At 45.4% G+C, this 26,358-nt stretch overlaps 1 protein-coding gene and 1 pseudogene across 1 annotated transcript in view; one reads left to right on the top strand and one right to left on the bottom strand.

Moving 5' to 3' along the window:
* The window catches only part of LOC126091892 (cadherin-99C), a 631,851-nt gene that overhangs the window by 120,351 nt on the left and 485,142 nt on the right, over window positions 1-26,358 (top strand). The window lies entirely within an intron of this gene.
* On the bottom strand, window positions 1,188-1,305 carry LOC126093323 (5S ribosomal RNA; annotated as a pseudogene).

Below are 26,358 nucleotides of genomic sequence, written 5' to 3' on the forward strand. Positions count from 1 at the left end.
CCCCATCGTGCACATCGCGTGAGTGCCTTCCTTCAGGATAACAACATCGCTCGATTAGAGTGGCCGGTATGTTCTCCAGACGTCAACCCTATCGAACATGCCTGGGGTAGATTGAAAAGTGCTGCTTATGGACGACGTGACCCACCAACCACTCTGAGTGATCTACGCCGAATCGCCGTAGAGGAGTGGTACAGTCTGGACCAACAGTGCCTTGATGAACTTGTGAATAGTATGCCGCGACGATCACAGGCATGCATCAATGTAAGAAGACGCGCTACTGGGTATTAGAGGTACCGGTGTGAACAGAAATCTGGACCACCACTTGTGAAGGTCTCGGTATGTCAATGTGGTTTTCGTGAGCAATAAAAAGAGCGGAAATGCGGAAACGTTGTTTATGTTGATCTGTATTCCAATTTTCCGTACAGGTTCCGGAAGTCTCAGAACCGAGGTGACGCAAAACCTTTTTTGATCTGTGTATGGTTCAAATGGCTCTGAGCACTATGGGACTTAACATCTGAGGTCATCAGTCCCCTAGAACTTAGAACTACTTAAACCTAACTAACCTAGGGACATCACACACATCCATGCCCCAGGCAGGATTCGAACCTGCGACCGTAGCGGTCACGCGGTTCCAGACTGTAGTGCCTAGAACCGCACGGCCACACCGGCCGGCGATGTGTGTATAAAACGCATATTTGAACTATCAGCTGTTTTTATTTTAAACCCAAATTCTACCGGTTTTGTTCTTTGACCATCTTCACTATTGAAGGGTTAAAATCATTTAAGCCACCATATTGCATTAGCCTTTACTTAAAATGTGTTGTGCATCCCGTGAATGTAAATAATTGAGACAGGACTTTAAAAGCAAAAATCCAGGTTCTACATGTATACAGCGCAGTACAAGATTTCAGTTCCTAGCCATCTTCGGAAAAATACCGCGATGAAATCTAGATTATTTTACTAAAAAACTGAAACCAAACTCCTCCCGAACAGGCCATGAAGGCCTAACGGTACCGACCGGCCGCCGTGTCATCCTCAACCCACAGGCGTCACTGGATGCGGATATGGAGGGGCAAGTCTTCGTCACACCGTTCGTCCGGCCGTGTGTCAGATTCCGAGGCCGGAGCCGCTACTCCTCAATCAGGCAGCTCCTCAGTTTGCCTCACAAGGGCTGAGTACAACCCGCTTGCCAACAGCGCTCGGCACACCGGATGGTCACCCGTCCAAGAACTAGCCCAGCCCGACAGCGCTTAACTTCGGTGATCTGACGGGAACTGGTGTTACCATTGCGGCAAGGCCGTTGGCAGATTCTTTTACTAACTGCAATAAAATACACTGGAAGCGGTCACATCAGCTTGGGAGTCACCTTACGAACATCCTAAAGCGTTGAACAGCCGAAGGCCGAAGGAAACCTGGGAGACGCCGCTGCTTCCCTGTCGTGTGTCGTTATCCTCTTCTCCGTTATGGCCATGTGGCGCTGCTCTTGCACGCCGCACTGGGTGACACAGTGCGCCGTTCGTTTCATTACGTGCAAGGAAGCTTTTAATGGTTCCGGTATTAAAAACGACATTGCTGAAGCAAGGGGAACTTCACAGCAAACATAAACATAGCAGACAAACAAAAATTACGCGAAGCGAAATGTAATGTGAGGAGGGTCATGCGAGAGGCGTTCAATGAATTCGAAAGTAAAGTTCTATGTACTGACTTGGCAGAAAATCCTAAGAAATTTTGGTCTTATGTCAAAGCGGTAGGTGGATCAAAACAAAATGTCCAGACACTCTGTCACCAAAATGGTACTGAAACAGAGGATGACACACTAAAGGCCGAAATACTAAATGTCTTTTTCCAAAGCTGTTTCACAGAGGAAGACTGCACTGTAGTTCCTTCTCTAGATTGTCGCACAGATGACAAAATGGTAGATATCGAAATAGACAACAGAGGGATAGAGAAACAATTAAAATCGCTCAAAAGAGGAAAGGCCGCTGGACCTGATGGAATACCAGTTCTATTTTACACAGAGTACGCTAAGGAATTTGCCCCCCTTCTTGCAGCGGTGTACCGTAGGTCTCTAGAAGAGCGTAGAGTTCCAAAGGATTGGAAAAGGGCACAGGTCATCCCCGTTTTCAAGAACGGACGCCGAACAGATGTGCAGAACTATACACCTACACTCCTGGAAATTGAAATAAGAACACCGTGAATTCATTGTCCCAGGAAGGGGAAACTTTATTGACACATTCCTGGGGTCAGATACATCACATGATCACACTGACAGAACCACAGGCACATAGACACAGGCAACAGAGCATGCACAATGTCGGCACTAGTACAGTGTATATCCACCTTTCGCAGCAATGCAGGCTGCTATTCTCCCATGGAGACGATCGTAGAGATGCTGGATGTAGTCCTGTGGAACGGCTTGCCATGCCATTTCCACCTGGCGCCTCAGTTGGACCAGCGTTCGTGCTGGACGTGCAGACCGCGTGAGACGACGCTTCATCCAGTCCCAAACATGCTCAATGGGGGACAGATCCGGAGATCTTGCTGGCCAGGGTAGTTGACTTACACCTTCTAGAGCACGTTGGGTGGCACGGGATACATGCGGACGTGCATTGTCCTGTTGGAACAGCAAGTTCCCTTGCCGGTCTAGGAATGGTAGAACGATGGGTTCGATGACGGTTTGGATGTACCGTGCACTATTCAGTGTCCCCTCGACGATCACCAGTGGTGTACGGCCAGTGTAGGAGATCGCTCCCCGCACCATGATGCCGGGTGTTGACCCTGTGTGCCTCGGTCGTATGCAGTCCTGATTGTGGCGCTCACCTGCACGGCGCCAAACACGCATACGACCATCATTGGCATCAAGGCAGAAGCGACTCTCATCGCTGAAGGCGACACGTCTCCATTCGTCCCTCCATTCACGCCTGTCGCGTCACCACTGGAGGCGGGCTGCACGATGTTGGGGCGTGAGCGGAAGACGGCCTAACGGTGTGCGGGACCGTAGCCCAGCTTCATGGAGACGGTTGCGAATGGTCCTCGCCGATACCCCAGAAGCAACAGTGTCTCTAATTTGCTGGGAAGTGGCGCTGCGGTCCCCTACGGCACTGCGAAGGATCCTACGGTCTTGGCGAGCATCCGTGCGTCGCTGCGGTCCGGTCCCAGGTCGACGGGCACGTGCACCTTCCGCCGACCACTGGCGACAACATCGATGTACTGTGGAGACCTCACGCCCCACGTGTTGAGCAATTCGGCGGTACGTCCACCCGGCCTCCCGCATGCCCACTATACGCCCTCGCTCAAAGTCCGTCAACTGCACATACGGTTCACGTCCACGCTGTCGCGGCATGCTACCAGTGTTAAAGACTGCGATGGAGCTCCGTATGCCACGGCAAACTGGCTGACACTGACGGCGGCGGTGCACAAATGCTGCGCAGCTAGCGCCATTCGACGGCCAACACCGCGGTTCCTGGTGTGTCCGCTGTGCCGTGCGTGTGATCATTGCTTGTACAGCCCTCTCGCATTGTCCGGAGCAAGTATGGTGGGTCTGACACACCGGTGTCAATGTGTTCTTTTTTCCATTTCCAGGAGTGTATATCTCTAACGTCGATCAGTTGTAGAATTTTGGAACATGTATTATGTTCGAGTATAATGACTTTTCTGGAGACTAGAAATCTACGCTGTAGGAATCAGCATGGGTTTCGAAAAAGATGATCGTGTGAAACCCAGCTCGCGCTATTCTTCCACGAGACTCAGAGGGCCATAGACACGGGTTCCCAGGTAGATGCCGTGTTTCTTGACTTCCGCAAGGCGTTCGATACGTTTCTATTCACAATATACCTAAACGACCTTGTGGATAACATCGGAAGTTCACTGAGGCTTTTTGCTGATGATGCTGTGGTATATCGATAGGTTGTAACAATGGAAAATTGTACTGAAATGCAGGAGGATCTGCAACCAATTGACGCATGGTGCAGGGAATGGCAACTGAATCTCAATGTAGACAAGTGTATTGTGCTGCGAATACATAGAAAGAAAGAGCCTTTATCATTTAGCTACAATATAGCAGGTCAGCAACTGGAAGCAGTTAATACCATAAATTATCTGGAAGTACGCATTAGGAGTGATTTGAAATGGAATGATCATATAAAGCTGATCGTCTGTAAAGCAGATGCCACACTGAGATTCATTGGAAGAATCCTAAGGAAATGCAATCCGAAAACAAAAGAAGTAGGTTACAGTACGCTTGTTCGCCCACTGCTTGAATACTGCTCAGCGGTGTGCGATCCGTACCAGACAGGGTTGATAGAAGAGATACAGAAGATCCAACGTAGAGCAGCGCGCTTCGTTACAGGATCATTTAGTGATCGCGAAAGCGTTACGGAGATGATAGATAAACTCCAGTGGAAGACTGTGCAAGAGAGACGCTCAGTAGCTCGGTACGGGCTTTTGCTGAAGTTTCGAGAACATCCCTTCACCGAAGAGACCATGAGGATAAAATGAGAGAGATTAGAGCCCACACAGAGGCATACCGACAATCTTTCTTTCCACGAACAATACGAGACTGGAATGGAAGGGAGAACCGATAGACGTCAGGTGGCTTGCGGAGTATGGATGTAGATATAGATATACTTGTTGTTGTTGTTGTGGTCTTCAGTCCTGAGACTGGTTTGATGCAGCTCTCCATGCTACTCTATCCTGTGCAAGCTTCTTCATCTCCCAGTATCTACTGCAACCTACATCCTTCTGAATCTGCTTAGTGTATTCATCTCTTGGTCTCCCTCTACGATTTTTACCCTCCACACTGCCCTCCAATGCTAAATTTGTGATCCCTTGATGCCTCAAAACATGTCCTACCAACCGATCCCTTCTTCTAGTCAAGTTGTGCCACAAACTTCTCTTCTCCCCAATCCTATTCAATACCTCCTCATTAGTTACGTGATCTACCCACCTTATCTTCAGCATTCTTCTGTAGCACCACATTTCGAAAGCTTCTATTCTCTTCTTGTCCAAACTAGTTATCGTCCATGTTTCACTTCCATACATGGCTACACTCCATACAAATACTTTCAGAAACGACTTCCTGACACTTAAATCTATACTCGATGTTAACAAATTCCTCTTCTTGAGAAACGCTTTCCTTGCCATTGCCAGTCTACATTTTATATCCTCTCTACTTCGACCATCATCGGTTATTTTACTCCCTAAATAGCAAAACTCCTTTACTACTTTAAGTGTCTCATTTCCTAATCTAATTCCCTCAGCATCACCCGACTTAATTCGACTACATTCCATTATCCTCGTTTTGCTTTTGTTGATTTTCATCTTATATCCTCCTTTCAAGACACTGTCCATTCCGTTCAACTGCTCTTCCAAGTCCCCTGCTGTCTCTGACAGAATTACAATGTCATCGGCGAACCTCAAAGTTTTTACTTCTTCTCCATGAATTTTAATACCTACTCCGAATTTTTCTTTTGTTTCCTTTACTGCTTGCTCAATATACAGATTGAATAACATCGGGGAGAGGCTACAACCCTGTCTTACTCCTTTCCCAACCACTGCTTCCCTTTCATGCCCCTCGACTCTTATAACTGCCATCTGGTTTCTGTACAAACTGTAAATAGCCTTTCGCTCCCTGTATTTTACCCCTGCCACCTTCAGAATTTGAAAGAGAGTATTCCAGTCAACATTGTCAAAAGCTTTCTCTAAGTCTACAAATGCTAGGAACGTAGGTTTGCCTTTTCTTAATCTTTCTTCTAAGATAAGTCGTAAGGTCAGTATTGCCTCACGTGTTCCAACATTTCTACGGAATCCAAACTGATCTTCCCCGAGGTCGGCTTCTACCAGTTTTTCCATTCGTCTGTAAAGAATTCGCGTTAGTATTTTGCAGCTGTGACTTATTAAACTGATAGTTCGGTAATTTTCACATCTGTCAACACCTGCTTTCTTTGGGATTGGAATTATTATATTCTTCTTGAAGTCTGAGGGTATTTCGCCTGTCTCATACATCGTGCTCACCAGATGGTAGAGTTTTGTCATGACTGGCTCTCCCGAGGCCATCAGTAGTTCAAATGGAATGTTGTCTACTCCCGGGGCCTTGTTTCGACTCAGGTCTTTCAGTGCTCTGTCAAACTCTTCACGCAGTATCTTATCTCCCATTTCGTCTTCATCTACATCCTCTTCCATTTCCATAATATTGTCCTCCAGTACATCGCCCTTGTATAAACCCTCTATATACTCCTTCCACCTTTCTGCCTTCCCTTCTTTGCTTAGAACTGGGTTGCCATCTGAGCTCTTGATATTCATACAAGTGGTTCTCTTCTCTCCAAAGGTCTCTTTAATTTTCCTGTAGGCAGTATCTATCTTACCCCTAGTGAGACAAGCCTCTACATCCTTACATTTGTCCTCTAGCCATCCCTGCTTAGCCATTTTGCACTTCCTGTCGATATCATTTTTGAGACGTTTGTATTCCTTTTTGCCTGCTTCATTTACTGCATTTTTGTATTTTCTCCTTTCATCAATTAACTTCAATATTTCTTCTGTTACCCAAGGATTTCTATTAGCCCTCGTCTTTTTACCTACTTGATCCTCTGCTGCCTTCACTACTTCATCCCTCAGAGCTACCCATTCTTCTTCTACTGTATTTCTTTCCCCCATTCCTGTCAATTGTTCCCTTATGCTCTCCCTGAAACTCTGTACAACCTCTGGTTCTTTCAGTTTATCCAGGTCCCATCTCCTTAAATTCCCACCTTTTTGCAGTTTCTTCAGTTTCAATCTGCAGTTCATAACCAATAGATTGTGGTCAGAATCCACATCTGCCCCAGGAAATGTCTTACAATTTAAAACCGGGTTCCTAAATCTCTGTCTTACCATTATATAATCTATCTGATACCTACTAGTATCTCCAGGATTCTTCCAGGTATACAACCTTCTTTTATGATTCTTGAACCAAGTGTTGGCTATGATTAAGTTATGCTCTGTGCAAAATTCTACAAGGCGGCTTCCTCTTTCATTCCTTCCCCCCAATCCATATTCACCTACTATGTTTCCTTCTCTCCCTTTTCCTACTGACGAATTCCAGTCACCCATGACTATTAAATTTTCGTCTCCTTTCACTACCTGAATAATTTCTTTTATCTCGTCATACATTTCATCTATTTCTTCATCATCTGCAGAGGTAGTTGGCATATAAACTTGTACTACTGTAGTAGGCATGGGCTTTGTGTCTATCTTGGCCACAATAATGCGTTCACTATGCTGTTTGTAGTAGCTAACCCGCACTCCTATTTTTTTATTCATTATTAAACCTACTCCTGCATTACCCCTATTTGATTTTGTATTTATAACCCTGTAATCACCTGACCAAAAGTCTTGTTCCTCCTGCCACCGAACTTCACTAATTCCCACTACATCTAACTTTAACCTATCCATTTCCCTTTTTAAATTTTCTAACCTACCTGCCCGATTAAGGGATCTGACATTCCACGCTCCGATCCGTAGAACGCCAGTTTTCTTTCTCCTGATAACGACGTCCTCCTGAGTAGTCCCCGCCCGGAGATCCGAATGGGGGACTATTTTATCTCCGGATATACTTGTAAGTACTAAAAAGCTTGAAACTCAAGGTTAGGTGTTGAATGAATCTATTCAGTTAATGAATAAAATTATTCTATTGAACTCCTCATTGCCGGAGGTATTACCAAGAAAACTTAAAAGTTTGAAAACATTTTCTACAATAGCGCGGGCTTTGAAACCTTGTGCCAAATTGATAGTTTTATTAATGGGACGCGTGAACTTTTACCAGAAACAATGAGTGCCAACATAGCACCCAGATTCAAACACTGCCCAGTTACCTCAGTTGATGTAGAACGGTCCTTTTCTGCTTATAAAAATGTTTTGAGTGATCGAAGACACAGCCTTACTACCGAACATTTGGAACTGTTCGTGGTCGTTTATGTTTACAATAGTAGAAAAATGTAAAATAAATTATGAATGATGCTTTAGTCCAATGGTATTAATTAAAAATTAATGCTGTTCAAACAATTGATTGTATGTTGTTTTTTAAATCAGATATTACGGAGTTTTTGAGCGTGCCTCTCTGCCTGCGATATATCCCGAAGTTGATCCTATATACTCGTACATCGATCACGTCACATCCATTTTTTACCGACAACTATGGCAAAGAAGTAACAATTCTTGAAACAAGGTATGCATCCCCATTTTGCAAGTTTTTAGAAAATAATCCCAGAAAGGTCCCCTTCGTTACCTCTACCGGAAAGTATTCAGAAAATTATATCAGCATTCTAAATGTATCGATTTTTTGCGTGGCCGTCGGTCTTCCTCGTAATTGATATGCACAGGTTTGACTTTGAGATATACTGCAGATAGTAACTACCATATTTTTTTATTATTTGATCTTGCATATTACGACATTTTTCGTGTATTTTCAAGCATTTTCCATGCTTCTTTGGATGTATATCTTAAGGTTTTTATGATGCATATAATCCGGTCTGTAGTTATTACGTTGTATGTGCTTTGAGAAAATGTGTGTTGATGATATAACCTGAATAGAAAGCTATTCTCACGGAAGGGAGAAAACACGATTTACGTAAAGCGTGCTGGTGGTGTGTTCTCACGAGGGAAGCGTAAGGGGTGTCGGATTCCCGTCCGCAGCGAGCACAACGAGGCCGCAGCGGCAGCTCGACTCGGCTTCCGTGGAGGAGAAACTGGACCGTGGCCGCTCAACAGCGTGCTGGCGCAACTGCACCGGCCGAGGGAGGTGGTGCAAGTCTGCTGACGGTGACGGAGGCGGTAGAAATCTGGCTGTCGTGCAGCAATGTTTATGGCGGAAGGTTAGAGTCGATTCGAAAATGACAATCTTCCGTCTCGTGAGAATGGCGTGTGTCGCCCTGTGACACCTTTGCTGTTCCACGAGGCAGTGAGTAGGAGCGCTACAGAGGCAGTGGGTGGTGATCGGCCGGCACCTGGCCACGCCTCTGATTCTGATTTCCGCGACTGGGGATAGTTCTGAACACCTTGATTGTACTCTAGGTTAACTGCACCTACAAATGTCTCCGAACAGCTATTTAACGAAATATCTGTTTATTTCCTTTTTGAGACGATTGATTGGGGGAGTATAACCGCTCTTTTAATTGAGAACAATATTATCAGGCTTATTCTAATATAGGGGAGAGGTGATCGTTAATATCGGAAATAATTAATAGCATTGAAAAAGTTTTAATTAAAATTATCGATGTATAATCTCTCATCAGAATAACGACCGCAGCAAAGTAGCGCGTCAGGGAAATCAAAGACGTCCCAACGCGGCTGCTTTTGTTTCTAAATTCTGCTATAGAAGCATGCACGGATATTGTTAGTTCTCTTGTTCCCTGCGCTCTCGATAAGTCTAGTCAGTATAAATTATACTTAGGTGTAGGTAGATCTTTGTCGTAAAGAGACGGACTGAGAATATTTGAAGAATTGTGTGCGCGAGAAAAAGTAGAGCTCAGTATTAAACTCTATTACATGCCGAATAACCGATAATAGGATCTCTGGACTCTACGAAGGGACGTTAAATTGAGTATAAGAACGGAACTGGACACTTAGCTTTGTGAAAGTAAAAGGGTACAAAGTTTGAATGACTATCGAAGTATAGTAATGGACCATAGTCCTTGCTAAAATATCTGTGAGTGACGAACTATAAAAATCACGGTCATTTTAGTTACCGTAATTGCTAGGAGTAATTGTAGGATCAACCCTCTTTTTCTCTATACCCAAAACGCAATCATTCATGTTCATTTAATTATTATTAAATGCTGTTAATAAAAAACTAAATTGATTTGCTCAATAGCGTGTGTATTAGTCAACGATAATCGTAGACAAGCTGCAAACCGTATCTCTGGACGATGGAAGATTCTGTTATGAAATATTACAAAGCGTAAATTGTGACTTAAAGGCTATTTAACATTTCAGTTCCAATCGGACAGAAATAATACAAAATCAGAAACAGTGCGGATAAGTAACAACGTCGGAAATAGGAAGTTGAAATAATAACTAACATCCAAAGACGTTATTAACTATCTAGCCTTCGGTAACTCAGCAACAAATGAGGGGTGATTGACTGTGCAAAAAGTCAACACTGATTATAATTATGAAAACCCGAAAATTTTTGCCGTTGCAATGAAAATGTTTTTGGCTGCTCCATCTGATGTGTAGATATAATGAAAAGTCGGGCATATACAGTAGATAAAAACATCAATATCTTACGTCAGAGAAATTGACGACAGCAGATCGCCGGAGGGCGGCTACAGGAGGCAACTTTGTAAACTCTTAAGAGAATGTTAGCACCTACAGTTACATGTAACAAGTTCACAAGTCGCACGATCTTTAAATTACACTAACGTCATATGTTTGCGCACCTCAACTGAAATTTGCGCCCTGCTGGAGAGGACTCCAGCACGCGGAGGGCGCGCTGACACGGCGGATGTCGCCGACCGGCCCTGGAACAGTTGAGATGTTTCTTCAAGTCTGAGAGAGACTTTAGCCGACAAAAGGACTAATCTGCCACTCGAGCCTACCTCACGTACCTGTCTAACTTCGCCATCAGTATCACACTGGATCACCATGAAAATTCTTGATGTACTATTTGGATGTCTCGCAGGAAGCGCCATCATTACTCATTAGACAGTTATCTGACATATAAAGAAAAGTGGGAAATGGCGAATAATTTTTTTACTGCAAAAAATAAATTAAGGGTAATTTGGATATTAGTGGTAAGTTCCCAAGGGACCAAGTTGCTGAGGACATCGGTCTTTAGGCTTACACACTACTTAATCTAACTGAAACTAACTTACACCAAGGACAACACACACACACACACACATATGCCCGAGGGAGGACTCGAACCTCCGACGGGTGAGGAGGAGGGGGGGGGGGGGCTCAGCACAGACCGAGCGGCTATCCTGCGCGGCAAATTCAGAGTACTTCAATTGCATAATCTGTAAACTGACCTAAGATTATGCGACGTCTATTGCAAAATAAACAAGTGTTCTTAGAATGGAAATTAGAGGTTGAAGGTTGTCTCTCCACACAGCCAACTGTATTGCTATTTATTTTATCGGTAATTGCCGACTCGTACGCAGAATTTTAGTTTAAGTTATTTATTTAATTTAATATTGATGGTTTGACAGATACCTTGTTCAAAGTTAAGAATTTTGCCCGTAATTGTAAGAATGTCGTGCAAAAAGTTTCCAGCAGCTACGGTGGGTGTCCACTAAGTGTAAACGCGCATAAATGCCAGATAGTACGCATAGGTAGGGAAACAAATTCCACAGTATCGGATCACAGAATCGCTGTAACTGTATATAGTGTACCACAGGGACTGAATATACAGCTTTCACAAGCTGCGACATGGCCGCAAATTGAACAGTGATACGAATATAGAATAAATTTCCTTTATTTCACGTCTATGGCCACAAATTTTCTGTCACCAGCAAAAAATTGTGACCCAGACGTGACACAAAGAAAATTTATTGAGTACGGAGATGTGAGGAAGTGAGGCGCTCTGGGATGGAACGGACAAAAGCCACCTAGACAGGGCTCGTTTAACAAAGCTTATGGTTGGTTGGTTGATTTGTGGGAGAGACCAAACTGCAAGGACATCTGTCTCATCGGATTAGGGAAGGATGGGGAAGGACGTCGGCCGTGCCCTTTCAAAGGAACCATCCCGGCATTTGCCTGAAGCGATTTAGAGAAATCACGGAGAAATTAATAAATCAGGATGGCCAGACGCGGGTTTGAACTGACGTCTCCCAAATGCCAGTGCAGTGTGCTAAACACTGCGCCACCTCACTCGGTAACAAAGCTTTCGTAACACGTTTGTCAGAGAGTGTACCAGTTGCAACTGTGTTATTTACTGAAGTGCACGGAAACTGGGCTTGCAGAATGCACCTTCAACATGTACGCTATTTTTTTTTTCACTCTGTTCCAGCATCGACTGACTATGCAGCCTTACGGATGTGTTAAGACCGAAGTCAATAACATATTAGACAAATAAATAAAGCCAAGTGACTGAAACACAGTATCAGTTACAATTCCATTTCGGCAGTACTTGTTGCAATCTTTGCTACACTTGGCAGCCGTATGGTATCTGCATGCAACTTGGTTGGATAAACTAATCTACAAACGCATTGTTATTGTAATTCTACAGTGAAGCCGATAGAGATAACAGAAGATTTTTGAAGAAGAAAGCCATGAGCTCTCTTGTTAACATTGTACGGTGTTATGCCAGATAACTGTTCCGGTTATGAAAGTGTGTCTGAAGCTAGAAAGAAAATGAATATTTGACTGAGAATATTTGTAGCAGGAAGCGTTGACAGTCTGAACATCTCTTACCAAGACAATGTGTACTAAATTATGGGACCTGAAGTCTGCATGTTAAACAAATAACTATGGGTGGCCGGCCGGGGTGGCCGAGCGGTTCTAGGCGCTACAGTCTGGAACCGCGCAACCGCTACGGTGGCAGGTTCGAATCCTGCCTCGGGCATGGATGTGTGTGATGTCCTTAGGTTCAGTTAGGTTTAAGTAGTTGTAAGTCTAGGAGACTGATGATCTCAGATGTTAAGTCGCAGAGTCCTCAGAGCCATTTGAACCATTTTTTTAACTGTGGGTGAAACACAATAGCGTTTAACTCATTAATTACATAATTCCAAAAAGCGGCCTCAAATCATTTTAGTCCCATCAATAGAAGTAGTAGTCAGTGATGGAAGCAGACATGTACAAAAATATTAAAAGGAATAGTTGTTCGCATAATGTGCGGACTTGATATTCGTGTAATTTAATCTGAAACGGTGGTTGTTTTTTAAAGCTCCGAAATCAAACGATGATGACAGATCGTACTTCCTCAACAGGAGTGACGTCGGGTGATCGAGGTGTTAGGCGAGCAGCTTCAAGTTATGGCGAGGGTGTTGACTGAACCTTCCGGCACAGCCCGGAGCAGGGATGTGAGGGCACGTGTTGCTCAAGTTAGATAACAAGAGTGTCGAGGGGAGAGATGTTGCCGAACATTGGTGTGCAGGTGACACGGCATCGCCTTCCAACCCTACACAGAGTTTTCCTGTACGGGGGTAGCACCACCGGCCAGCCGCTCACAGCCAGTGCAGCCGTGGCGGCGCGTGTCAGCCAGCACGAGAACCACGCGCGGGTGCTGAGCCGACTGCAACGGCAGAGAACGCGAGGGAGCCGGCCGCGCGTCGGCCGCTCTTGGCACACTGGCGGGGTGGGGGTGGAGGTGGCCCTCGCCAGGAGTCGCCTCTGCCCTACTGACGGCGCGGCAGCCTCTCACTCTGCCGACAGAGCCGGCGGCGTGCCCACGGCGTCCGCGGCAGGTTTGCGGCCCAGGGTGTCCGAATGGGAGCCGAAGTGGTGGGTGAAGTAAAGGGAAGCGGTCTGGTGGTGCTTCAAGTCGGGCCCGCAGGGAAGCCCGTGCCTCGTCTCACGCTCCAGGCTGCAGGGGGCCGCCCGCCAGCCGGCCTCCCTCGCCCCCACTCCGTGTCCGGCGCCCGCCACCGGCAGCCGAGTGGTCGGCGCGGCACAGTGTCACTCCCTGAGCGGAGATTTCCTCCGCCCACGGACCGGGTGTCGTGTTGTCCTAATCGTCATCAATTCATCCCCATCGACGCGCAAGTCTCCCGAGTGGCGTCCCATCGAAAGACTCGCACCCGGCGAACGGTCTACCCGACGGGAGGCCCTAGTCACACGGCATTTACATTTTACGTGTCCAGTACTCCAGGTTACTGCTTCGATCCGATTGCGCATTCAGCTGTCGATCCTCCGTTAAGTCGTTGGCACGGGCTGATCCACAGATTGCTTCGAGCGTCTGGCATATCACAGTGACCACTGTGCGGTTCCAAAGCCTTCGAAATAACGGGTTTGTTTACTTGTACTGTCCGTGTGGAAAGCAGAGTCCCAAATGCTGGGCACAGAAACGCACGTGACGATACGACTTGCTGTATCCTGTATACATAAGTTCGGTATCTGTGAGAGATGGAACAATCGGGTAAAAATGCTCGCCGAACGACACACAAAAGACGTAGAGGTTGTTAGCAGCAGAGCGCGAGGACGTTCGGTGCGCGGCTGCGTGTTGCCGCGTCGGCAGCGACTGCACCCGGTCCCTTCGTGGGACCGCGAGCGGTGTACGGTCACCGCGGAAAATGTGCGCCGCTACACCGGACGGGAGCCACGCAGTTCGGTGCTGGCCGTGTACGTGTCAGCCTTCAGAGAGATGCAGACACCTGCCTTTTAACGATGTTCACTCCAAATCTTGTATCACTTCAGCGACACTCTCTCCCCTGCTTCGCGAAAATACGAAACGTGCTGCCCTTTTTTGAACTTTCTCGACGTACTCCATCAACCGCATCTGGTAGGGATAACGCACCGCGCAGCACTATTCTAAAAGAGGGCAGACAAGCCTTGTGCAGGCAGTTACATTTTCTAAGCGTCCTGCCAATAAAATGCAGACTTTGGGTAGCTCCTCCGCAACATTTTCTATTTGTTCCTTCCGATTTAACTTGTTCGTCATCGTAATTCCGAAGTATTTAGTTGAATTTACAGCCTTTAGAGTTCACTGATTTATCGTGTAATGGAAGTTTAACGGATTCCTTTTAGCACTCATGTGGATGACCTCACACTATTCATTATTTAGGTTCAGTTGCCAATTTTTGCACCATACAGATACGTTTTCTAAATCGTTTTGCAATTTGTTTTGATCTTCTGATGACATACCAGTCGATAACGACAACTTGACGTGCAAACAACGTAAGAAAGCTGATCAGCTTGTCTCCTATATCGTTTGTATCGATAACGAATAGCAGATGGCCTATAACATTTCCTTGCGGAACGCCAGAAATCACTTCTGTTTTACTCGATGACTGTCCGTCAATTACTACGAGCTGTGGCCTCTCTGACAGGAAATCACGAATCTAGTCACATAACTGAGACGATATTCCATAAACACGCTATTTGACTACAAGGCACTTGTGTGGTGCAGTGTCAAAAGCCTTCTGGGGATGTAGAAATACGGAATCAATTTCAAATCCCTTGTCGACAGCACTCAACACTTCGTGTGAGTAAATAGCTAGCTGTGTTTCAGAACAACGATGTTTTCTAAATCCGTGTTGACTGTGTGTCAAATGGTTCAAATAGCTCTAAGCACTATGGGATTTAACATCTGAGGTCATCAGCCCCCTAGACTTACAACTACTTAAACCTAACTAACCTAAGGACGTGACACACATCCATGCCCGAGGCAGGATTCCATCCTGCAACCGTAGCAGGAGCGCGGATCCAGGCTGAAGCCCCCAGAACCGCTTGGCCAGAATGTGTGTCAATAGGCCGTTGTCCTCGAGGTAATTCATAATGTTCGAACATAATATGCGTTGCAGAATCCTGCTGCATAATGATCTTAATGAGGTGGGCCTGTAATTTAGTGGAGTACTCCCGCTACTTATCTCGACTACGGGTGTGACCTCGGCAACTTTCCAGTCTTCGGGTACAGATCTTTCATAGAACGAACGGTTGTATACGATTGTTAAGTATGGAGCTTGTAACCTCCCAAGAAAAAATAAAAAGAAAAATATTTTAAATGTCAACGGACATAGAGCCAAGTGTAATCTCCCCAGAGAAATTTGAAAGACAATATTTAAATGTTACAGCTAGCAATCTGAGCCATGTGTAAGCTGCCCACAAAAAATGTAAAACAATTCAATGATAATGAAATGAATGAAATCTCAGTGACAATGAAAACGCAAATAGACCGAAATGTCGATCTTTAGGCCCTGATTAAACTCTAATTCTTACCTCAGTAAAACTGCATCTGCTCTTATTTTTCGCCATAGCTTGCAGGAAATGCATCGCAAATATATTCTTTTTGAACTTAAGGGACTTTTCTTTAAGGAAATGCAAGGGAAATATTATTTCAAAAAAGGATTCTTTGTTAAAAATGGTTGTTTTTTAAAAAAAGAAATTATTATTGGGGCGATTCTTGAACAAATTAAAAGCTGCTTCATTACCTTATTTAAAAAATATACCTCGTCCTGAATCTTGACCAGAATGCCATGTCGACGCCCGCCGACTCGTCACACACAACTGCTAACTCACAACTGTACTACATGCTCTCGCGACTCGCTACGTACCACTACTGCATCTACCGACTCGCTACATGCAACTGCACTGTACTCTCGCGCGCTATTACTCTCTCGCAACTGAACTGACTACATGCTCTCTGGTCAGAGATTCTGCGGCTCGCCATCGCTGCCTATGAAACGTACGCGTTTCAAGCTCTTGCTCGAATTCAGGAATATTTACTTGGTCTTTTTGGTGAAAGAATTTCGGAGGGCTGTGTTTAGTAGGACGTCGCTTGAGTGACACCGCCTCGCCTAGACGTGGAGAGGCGAGCTGGAGAGAGGTGGGCGGGCAGCTGTGGTGAGGTGCGAGGCCGGCCAGCCAGCGAGCCAGCCGCAGCCCGAGGCGCTCCCACGGGGCTGGGTGTCGCCCGCGGCGGCTCCCACTCGCCTCAGCTGCCGCTCTTCCACCCGCGGCCCTCCGCGAGCCGCCTTACTTTGCGACTAGTCGCATCGTCGCAGTGCACCTGAAGCACTGACACAGCCGACTGCACAGATGCTTGCTACACTCCGTTCACAATGAGAATAAACCTGATGTAAACAAACACAAATGCGATGATTGGTCAGAAGCCGTACCACACGTTCACTCGTGAATGTAGATCCTACTTATGAATTAGATACATTATTACTAAGTTACGTTAAATGAAACTTTAAGATGTTCAAATCTGTTAACAGCTGTCAACGTTTTTCTTAATCACGCATTAGCTAAGTAGTTTTTGTTTAAAAAATCGTGTACAGTCAGAGTCTCCGCACTGTCGTGCTTTGATTGTCGCGCTCTTAATACACAGCATGAAAGTGACTGAGGTGGCTTCATTATCCGTACTAAAACACGCGCGTGAAACACGGTTAGGAAGTGACGAGAAATGGCTAGTTCTTAACGTTTTGCACAAATTGATAGAGATAGTCGGCTTTGAAGTTTTCCTAGGCATTGTATTACATGCAGTTTAGATACAAGCACCAACTAATAGCATAGCGGAATCGGTACCGCTATATATTGATAATTTATTGCAATTCGTGGTTCGCTGGTTCAAGCCTCTCATGAATCATTTTTTTCTCGTTCCATTGGAAGTACTTACATCTCGTAATTGTAAAATTCATCATCATTTGTTATGAATATGCACGTGTTCTTGTTTTTAATTACGCATTGCACGCGAAATTGATGTTTCCATTTTAAATATAAATTCTTAATTTTTAATATTTTATGAAGAACTTTTATAAAGGTCGCTTAAATTAGGAAAACATAAACAATTTAACATTTTAAGGGAAAAATGACAAACTAAATACTCTTTATACCACAGATGTATATAAGGGTCATAGAAACATGAAAAACAATCATTTTCACAGCATCGGGCACACCATACAAAAGCTGTATTTTTGCATTTCCCACTGTACCATTAACAATGTGAGCCCAACAGCACTTATCTGGAACCAATTCAAGGAATTTAGCCCGAGAAATAACAAGACTGTTAAGCTGCCAGACGTTATGGAACTAACGCACGCAGCTTTTTCACACGTCACTGCCGAACGCTGGCGGGACATTCAAAGGCACGTCATAAAAAAAATAGCTTGATAGGCTTCGTGGATTTTGCTGTTGATCGACTCGTTATCAACGTAGCAGATGACAGTTCCAGAACTGAAATGTGTTTCTCGGATTCGGATAAGGAAGGAGCTGAGAGATAACCAGACGACTGACTGTAATTATCATCTTCAGTGCCTTCAGTATTCAACAGTACGGTGAAATCCCCGCATTTCACACAAAGCTCGCCCAGAAAAATTATCCTGCGTTTAAGGATTTTTCAGAACTCTTGTTTGTAATTAGCATACTGTGTCAGGTGGGAACGAGATCGCTTAATGCTTTCTGTCTGGTCACCTAAGAAGCGCGCGGTAGTGCTACAGTTTTGCCGAATATTATTTCATTCTCTTCAAAAATTAAATGACAATCGAAGCTATATTGTTTCTTTCCTCTTCTTACGTCTGAACGGAAACTGTTCACATCATTGCAGGTTAGTTGGACCGCTGGCTGGCCAGTGCTGTCCAAGTTTAATGCGCCGGTTGTCCAGCATTATCGCTCAGTCTATGTGCGTGTAACATAGCGTGCAATGTATCCTTATGATCCTAGTTGACTGTACTGGTCACCGCTTGATTTCCGCTCCACGTCAAACGAAATCCAATGAAATCCAAGCAAACGCGAAAGAATACACGGCGTAATGTTTAGATCAGGTTTATTCTTATGATGAACAGAGTAGGCCTATACCACCGTGTGAATAGAATGACAAATGAGAGACGACCTGAGAACATCCAGAACTACGTCTCGGAAGGAAGCAGAGAGTAGGCAAGCGGCTGGGGCCCTGTGTCGCGTGGGCCGCGAGCAGCTGTGCTGTGCTGTGCTGTACCAGTGAGAGCGCAAGTAGGCTTCGCGTACGTCGGCGGAAGTTCCCGACCATTACCGATGCTGCGAATTTACAAAGTGTGCATGCGCGTTGCGTTTTGCTTAGCGCCAGGCTTGTGCAAAATTTATGCCAATTACGAATAACGGATACAGATACAAACTACTGTTCGCTATTATTCGAAACACTATTCACTTAGACGAATAAAAACACTTGTTCAACATCTGTGAATTAAATACTGTTAAGGATAATAGATAAATCTGAGATGCAATTGCATTTATAGCTGCAGCTCTTCGTCATTTATTCAACGAATGTACTTTTCGTTTCTTTTAAATTAGTTTTCAGAACAACTATTTTTGTTGAAACGTCTCATCGAAAACTTTATTCGATTTACGGAGATTTACCGCTGTTGCACTGAAGAAAATACTTCCTGTACATGCAGTCCACCTCAGAATTCCACTTTCATCATGAGTTCGATGTATGACTTTTAGCTGATAATCTTATTTGCAAATAATTTATTTTGATTCCACTTCACTTCTCAAATCAGATGCGTATAAAATCTTCTTTTTCAATCATAATGTCATTAGAAACAAGTGACCCGATTTCTTTGATATTTCTTTGGCTATTATTTGTCTGATGTCTGTTGTAAGCCTTCCTTGCTCATGGACACACATAGAGATGAACTGCTTGGTTTTAAATCGTTGGTAAGGATTTGTTGCAATAATTGAGGTTAGTAGAGAAAGACGGAAAACGTCTTCCACTCGTCTCTTAACACTTTCACACGGTACACAAGTTGCTAGTGTGTTGTGTTATTATGATCTCCGTTATATACTCGAACCCAGTGGCTCTTCCGAAATCTGTGAATTTCGAAGCTCTACGTAATTGCGTAGATAGATGTCCGATCAAAAAACTGTTCCATATTCTAACGGCAAGCTCACTCGTAAACACGTTGCATGGTTCTGGACGTCCAGCAGCAACCCATAAACGTTTTAGGAGACCTTAGAAGATTTTTAGGTTTAAAGGCTGGTGATGTTAATCGTTAGCAACCACTGAGTTCTTGCTTGGTTCACTCATTTTGTAGCACTCCAACCACGCGTGCCGTAATTATACTAAGCAGACACACATATCCAACAGTGTTAGCAATCTAAGAAAGGTTTTGAAGACTGAGAGTCTCATCGTCGGCTGCTTACGCACAGTTCCTGCGTCATATTACCTGTGGGAGGGGAGACGTGTTGGCGGATACAAAGAGAAATGAAGGGCGCCGTTTCGGTAGTGTGGTAGGGCTGCAAAGCACGAGACAGGCCTTCTGCGGCAGCCAATAAAAAAAACGGCGTGCTTGGTGGCTGCGCAGCTGCGACGGCCTGCTGGTTCCGCGCTGCCAGCTGCGAGCAGTCAGTCTCGTAGGTAACTTCCGTGGCTGCCTTTAGAGTCCGTGCACGTTTCGAAGCAGCCAGACCTTCCTTGGGTCGTGAAATAAATTTCATCACCACTTTCGACACCTTGCAATAATTGGGGGGGGGGGGGGTTCGTGTTCTAGAAGGACGTACAATATGTCTTCAAATACATAGCCATCTCTTTCTGGCACATTATTTTGTAGAACACAGCACATATTTGTTATGGCAATTGCAAATTAATCTCGAACGTCCATTGGGCTATGAAAAACTGTCATTTCTACGTTTATTTGCCAGAGTGTATCCTATAAACCGCCAGTCCGAGACAGCCGATTTTTAAAACTTCTTTTCTCGTCTAAAAATGAAGATGAACAGTCAAAAAAGCCACCGTTGTCCAAGAGAGCTATTCTCGAAAATTAATTTTCTTGTTTGTTAAGCACCTTCCTGCATAAAAACTCATTAAATATTCGATATCAAACGGTTCGTTTCCGACAATGATGTACAGCATCGGTACTCTCTTGTTTAGTATGAAGCGTTTCTCCAATATTTGTAAATTTTTGCCAACGAGATTTTCATGCAAAACTGGTTGCATAAAAAAGATGAGTCACTATATTTTCCGTGTGGTCTGAACATCTATGTAAGTGAACTTATAATCCACAGCGCATAAAGCAAGTAAAACGACGGAAAAATAATATTTATACTTATAATAAAGTACGTTTGTAATGAAAAAGAAAGCACAACATATTCCGTGTCCATTCGATCGGCTTACCGGTAACGGTGGTGTGCCCTTGACTTCCTCCCACTTCTGAAGAGATACGGCCAGTCAGAGGGGGCGATCTACACTTCAACATATACTCCGAAATACGGTGGAGCTCGACGTGGTATTATTGCCATTATTATAGGTGAAAGAAGCGATAATAACACAGGAAATCGTTGTAGCAACTGGGGATCGAATACTAAGCCTAAGTTTTGCAGCCTTTAACTTGAGCCACTGAGGTGGAAAGACATATTTCACGACAAATATTTAAAAAGTTATTTAAATAATAGAAAATGCACTGAACCAAGGGAACAAATGCTAATTTTGTACAAGAAGTAAACAAATAAAATAGAGTGGTATTGAATGTTATTTGTTATGTAATTTACAGATAATTTACTGGCGAATAAATTTGTTTGAATGACCTTATCTGAATAATTATCCATCATGTTCTCAAATAATACCGATTCTTTTCACCATTACACCTTACACTTTCTTTATCTTTCTGTTCATGTTATCAAATGTAACGATTCCTGTTAGCTCACTTGTTTGTTTCACTCACGAAACCCTGCAATTTAGCTGAACTGAAGCTTTTTCATTAATTTCAAACAAAGTTGACAATTATAGTCTTGTCAGACTGTCAACTTTTTTTTTAAATTTTTTCTCATCAAAATATGTCTGTTAGTGCGATTTTAGCAGCTGACTGAAAGTGAGCGTTAATTCATCAGCTACTATTTCACATAAATATGCAGTTCCACAACTGAAACAATGTTATTGAACATGCAATATTCGGTTATCACTTTAATTTTCGTTATATTGTGCTGAATGTCAGCTATACAACACACACCTTCCCCATAGAAATAGTGAAAAATCGACAGCTAGAGACGAATTCTAATTCTGAATGTTTTTGACCGCTTGCCGGCCCATTAGTGCTGCTACGTCGTGTCGAAGCTGTACAGCTGGAGCCCGTGCTCGCTTGCCCGCACGGAGAGGCCACGCGGCTGCACAGCGAGTGACGCAGGCAGGCGAGCGCCACTCACGCGGATTCGCCACGCGGTCGCAACGCCGGGGGTGCAGGCAGGCTGACTGACGGGGCGGCGGAATGCCTGTGTGTAGGACGGTTTCTGTGCAACCGTCGTGTCCGAAACAGCCGTGACTGCGGCGAATCAGGTGACCGTGCGCACCCCCAGTCCGCCCCGCTCTCGCGTTCGTTCTCGCCCGGACGCTCTCTCGGCGGCGACGCGAACCGAGCAGCGCGCTCCTCCGCGGAGCCGACCGCCACTGAGGTCCACGCCTGCGACGCTCGCCGTGACTCACCGAAATTCTGCAAGTTTAAAGCGGAATGGTAACCCGTTAGGTAGAAAAACTCTCTGGCCTGCATCACTTCTCGTTAAAATTTCCACTTCTATAATGTTAACCTTGGAGAGAAGTAATTTTAAGCCTCTCTGAGCTAAGGTTTCTGTGGAGCGAGATAATGCGTGACGCTCTCGGTCACGTTACGTCGCTCCTCGCCTTCGGAAGGCGTTTCCAAAGTGCGAGTTGAGTACTGGTGTCCTCGAGCTGCAGCGAGTCTCGCGCCTCACTGTATCGGCTGGATGTTTGAGACGTCAGTCTCTTTAGCCAGTCTGGCGGACTCGGAGAGACTCGACCGTCTTCTAGGCGTCTCTATTCTTAAACAAAGCCAAATCAAAATCTCCGAGGAAGCTTAATAAACTCGCTTTTCCTAACAAACGATATAAACAAAACTTGGCAAAAGAGGCCAAGCAATGGCGTTAAGTCTACAATGCACAAAGCGGAATAAGTAAATCCGTACGCCCTAGCCACAAAAGTCCATTTTCATTGGTAAAGATACTATTGCGGCGCTTAGTTCTGTCACTAAAGTAAACATCCAAAAATACATCTGCCACTGAGATAAAAAAAAAATCCGTCAGCCATCTATTGGTTCTTCAATGTACTACGAAACTAATAGCGCCATCTATTCTTTTTTTTGTGTATTACGCTGTTATGATTAAATCCTAACTACTACGCTGAGCAGACGATTTGAGATAAAATTGTAAATTACGGAGTCGTTTTTTTGTGTGTTCCTATTTTGAAGAAATAAAGCCTGTACGTTGTCCGAACTTAGGCTCAACTTACCTTTGGAAACCCCTTAGAATTTGTCTAGTAGTTTTTGAGAGTGACGCAGTGGTTTTGCCGTTTTGTTATTACTGTATCACAGAGTAAGACTAGCCGACAGTTTCAATGTGTCCGTCGCTGTTGTCCGACACAACACGGTGTGCACCCAGGCGGTGCCCGCGGCTGCGCTGTGACGCCTCATTTTACTGAACAAACACGGGCTCGCTGACGCATAGCACTCGCTGGGCAAAGTGCCGAAGCAGAGTCGGATGCCGACTTTCTGCGCTGGACAAGTAATCTCCAACGCCAGCCTTCGGAAATGACGAGACACCAGCTGCAGCCCACAGGGCCTGCGACTTGCCACCTCAACCCCAAGCCGGTGCGGCTGACTCCTGCACTTCGCCCAGCTGCAGACTCGTCCACACCCAGGCTGTCACGGCGTAAAGTCGAGCGCCGACAAGCTAGTCGGGAACGAGAGAGAAGAGATGGCTGTGAGGCGACGTCAGCCAATCGCACGCTGACCGGCCCCTTTCCAGGACGACAACGCTATAGCAGCGGCCTCTGTGCCAAGAGGACGTAAGCGCCGCGACCAGTCGAACAGCAGCCTCGAGACTAGCGACTTGCGTAGAAGCGTCGAAGCTCATTACTTCCCCTGAACCCTCAATGTATCAGACTTTGGAATTGTTATACTGAAGAAACTTCATTATTTCGTATGTCGCCCTTTGCTTGCAACAGATCTGTGTAAAACAAAGTTAACTATTGTAACTGGTCATTAGTAATAAAACTCATTAATACGATTTGGTGGAATGTTGTCTAGCGATCCTAGAAAGCAGGTTTTGTAGACACACACATCTTTGACGACTAGGCAGGATTTAACACAGGTCTTCCAGCGAATCAGAATCGGCAGCAGAATGTAGGCATTCAAACTGGACATTCCTTTCTCCTGTATACAGTGCTTGCGTAAGGTACTGGCTCCTGCTGCAGGCGTTATTTCTAAAGTTACTCCCCGTCTCGGGACACGGCCGGCTGAGCGGCCTCGGAGGGAGGCAGAGCGCGGTGGGCGGCAGCGGAGCACGCTCCTCTTTCCGGGAGCGTCTTTCGCCAGTTCGTGGGGTCCACGTGCGACTCGCATCTGAAGCGCCGTCCATCCGGATGTGAGTGCAGCGTGCGCCCCTGCAGCGCGCCGCAGGAGCCGCAGTGTTCAGGTGGGGGTACACCTGACAGTTTGTCCACTGTCAGAGAGAGTCGTGCGAGCAGCTCCGAGAGTCATCTCGCCAGCAGTGACCGAGAATGAGGCTAGATCTCAGGCACCGCGCTCTGCGAGTTTAGATCTCTCGCCTAGGCGTCGACCCCCGTCTCTCGAGAGCTGCTCCCCGCAGCTCCGAGACAAGAAGCACTGTGCCGGCCGGCATTGTCGGGAGAGTCGAGAGTACTCTGAGGGTGCTGAGCGGCCGTACTGCGTTCCAGATTTGTGCCGCGTTTCACAGTTCGTACACTGCTACATGTCGATAGTGTATTTTGCCGTACCCGTGCACATATTAAATAAAACCACCCACGAGACAACGTGTTTCAGTTGCAATGTGTGGCCGTACATGTTCTGAGCGAAAAAATTGAACGTTTTACCTCGTAATCGAACATCACGAGCAGGTAGCGTATTTCGGAATATCTAGACTTAAAAACCCGTGGAAATCTTTGACTAGTTATCCAAACGTTCTGGGTTCCAGGTTCGAACTTGGCCACTGCTTAATTTTGAATAAAAATCACCACCAATGGTGGCCGAAGACTTCCGGCGTAAAGTCACCCTCGTTCAGTCAGAGGCCTGCCACATATACTTGTTGGTGACAATAGTTAGTTAGCGCGAATCTACAACCTGATTATAGGAAAGTTCATTCTGAGTAGCGGCAGGTAAAAATTTCTGAATCAGTCTAAACACTGCACTGCCTACCGTGGACGAGAACTAGTGGAGTTCCGCAGTACCTGGTACGTTGTGAGTAATTACGTGGGCTTCAGACTGTTGCAACCACTCGAACCATTCCTGTCGGTTTTGATTAAACTGGCGAAAAGACGGCATGGCACTCAGAGCTACAGCAGGTGTAGTTTGTGGTTCTGGCGGGTCCGGAGCGTTGGCCAGTAGCTGCTGCACCGCATTTAGCAGGTTTGATATATGTTGGCTCTGAAACTGAAACATCTGCATTAGCTGCGTTGCATCTAACGCTTGCAGCTGTGGGATCTGAGCATGGAGTGGGATAGATGGGGTGGGCATAGTGGAAGAAACAAATGCTCACAAGGCAAACAACAACAATAAGTACAGAAGCAAACAAAATTTCTGCAACGCCCACCTGAAAACAATGATCAGCAAAAAACACTGTAAGAGATACTGTTAAAACAAGTAAACACACCCCTGCAAGCAAAAGACAAGAGACAATTAAGGCTCCAGCAAAACACTAAAGCCCAGAAAAAAGGAAAACAGAGACCAGTGGTGGCTGTCACTAGGGGATCCGTTGACCTCCTTGCCGCCAGTGTTTTCCCTGCCTACTCGTCGAGTATGGGGTGGCTAGGAATTCTGCTTTCTCGGATCGCTATACAAAAATTCGAGCAAATCGTATTAATCAAGTTTATTACAAAAGCAAACGATTACAATGCTTAACTTCGTGAGATACAGGTGTGTCGCGAACAAAGGCTGACAGACAAACAAGTAATCTCTTCAGTATATACAATTCGTAACACAAGAGAAGTAATGCAGTTCCTAAGTCGCTGCTGTAGAAGGGTCTATTCTCGAAGTCGGCGACCTGCCGGCCTTCAGCTGGGCCGCGGCCACGGCCACGCCGCCTTTGAAGTCCTCTTCGTGTTGAGGGCGCTGCCGTCGGGTTGTCGTCCCAGAGAGGGGTCGGTCCGCGTGCGATTGGCTGACGTCTTCTCCGTAGCCCTCTCCACTCTAACAGTCCCGACCGGGGCGCCGGCGCTTGACTTTAAGCCGGACCAGCATTAAAGATACATAATGTGTATCCGCAGGACATGTGGTCCATAATTGAAAAAAGTGTCATGATGATCCCTCCATTGGCAAAATATTTCGGGCTAATCCCCCCCATTCGAATCTCCGGAAGCGGACGGTCAAGGGGGAAGTGACCTCGAGAATGAAAACTAACGAAAGAGTAACGTTCTACGAGTCGGTGCGTGGGACATCAGAAGTCTGAACGTGGTAGGGAAGCTAGAAAATCTGAAAAGCGAAATGCTAATGCTCAATCTAGATACAGTGGGGATCAGTGAAGTTAAATGGAAAGAAGACAAAGATTTGTGGTGAAACGAGTATAGGGTAGTATCAGCAGCTGCAGAATAAGGGGACGAAGGTTCGTTATGAATAGGAAGGTGGGGCAGAGAGTGTGTTACTGTGAACATTTCAGTGATAGGGTTGTTATCAGCAGAATCGACAACAATATTTATTATTCAAGTGTACATGCCAACGTCGCAAGAAGATGAGGAGGTAGGAAAAGTATATGAGGATACTGAACGGGTAATTCAGTACCTAAAGGGAGATGAAAATC

This window comes from Schistocerca cancellata, chromosome 7, assembly GCF_023864275.1.
Source record: "Schistocerca cancellata isolate TAMUIC-IGC-003103 chromosome 7, iqSchCanc2.1, whole genome shotgun sequence".
Taxonomy (NCBI): domain Eukaryota; kingdom Metazoa; phylum Arthropoda; class Insecta; order Orthoptera; family Acrididae; genus Schistocerca; species Schistocerca cancellata.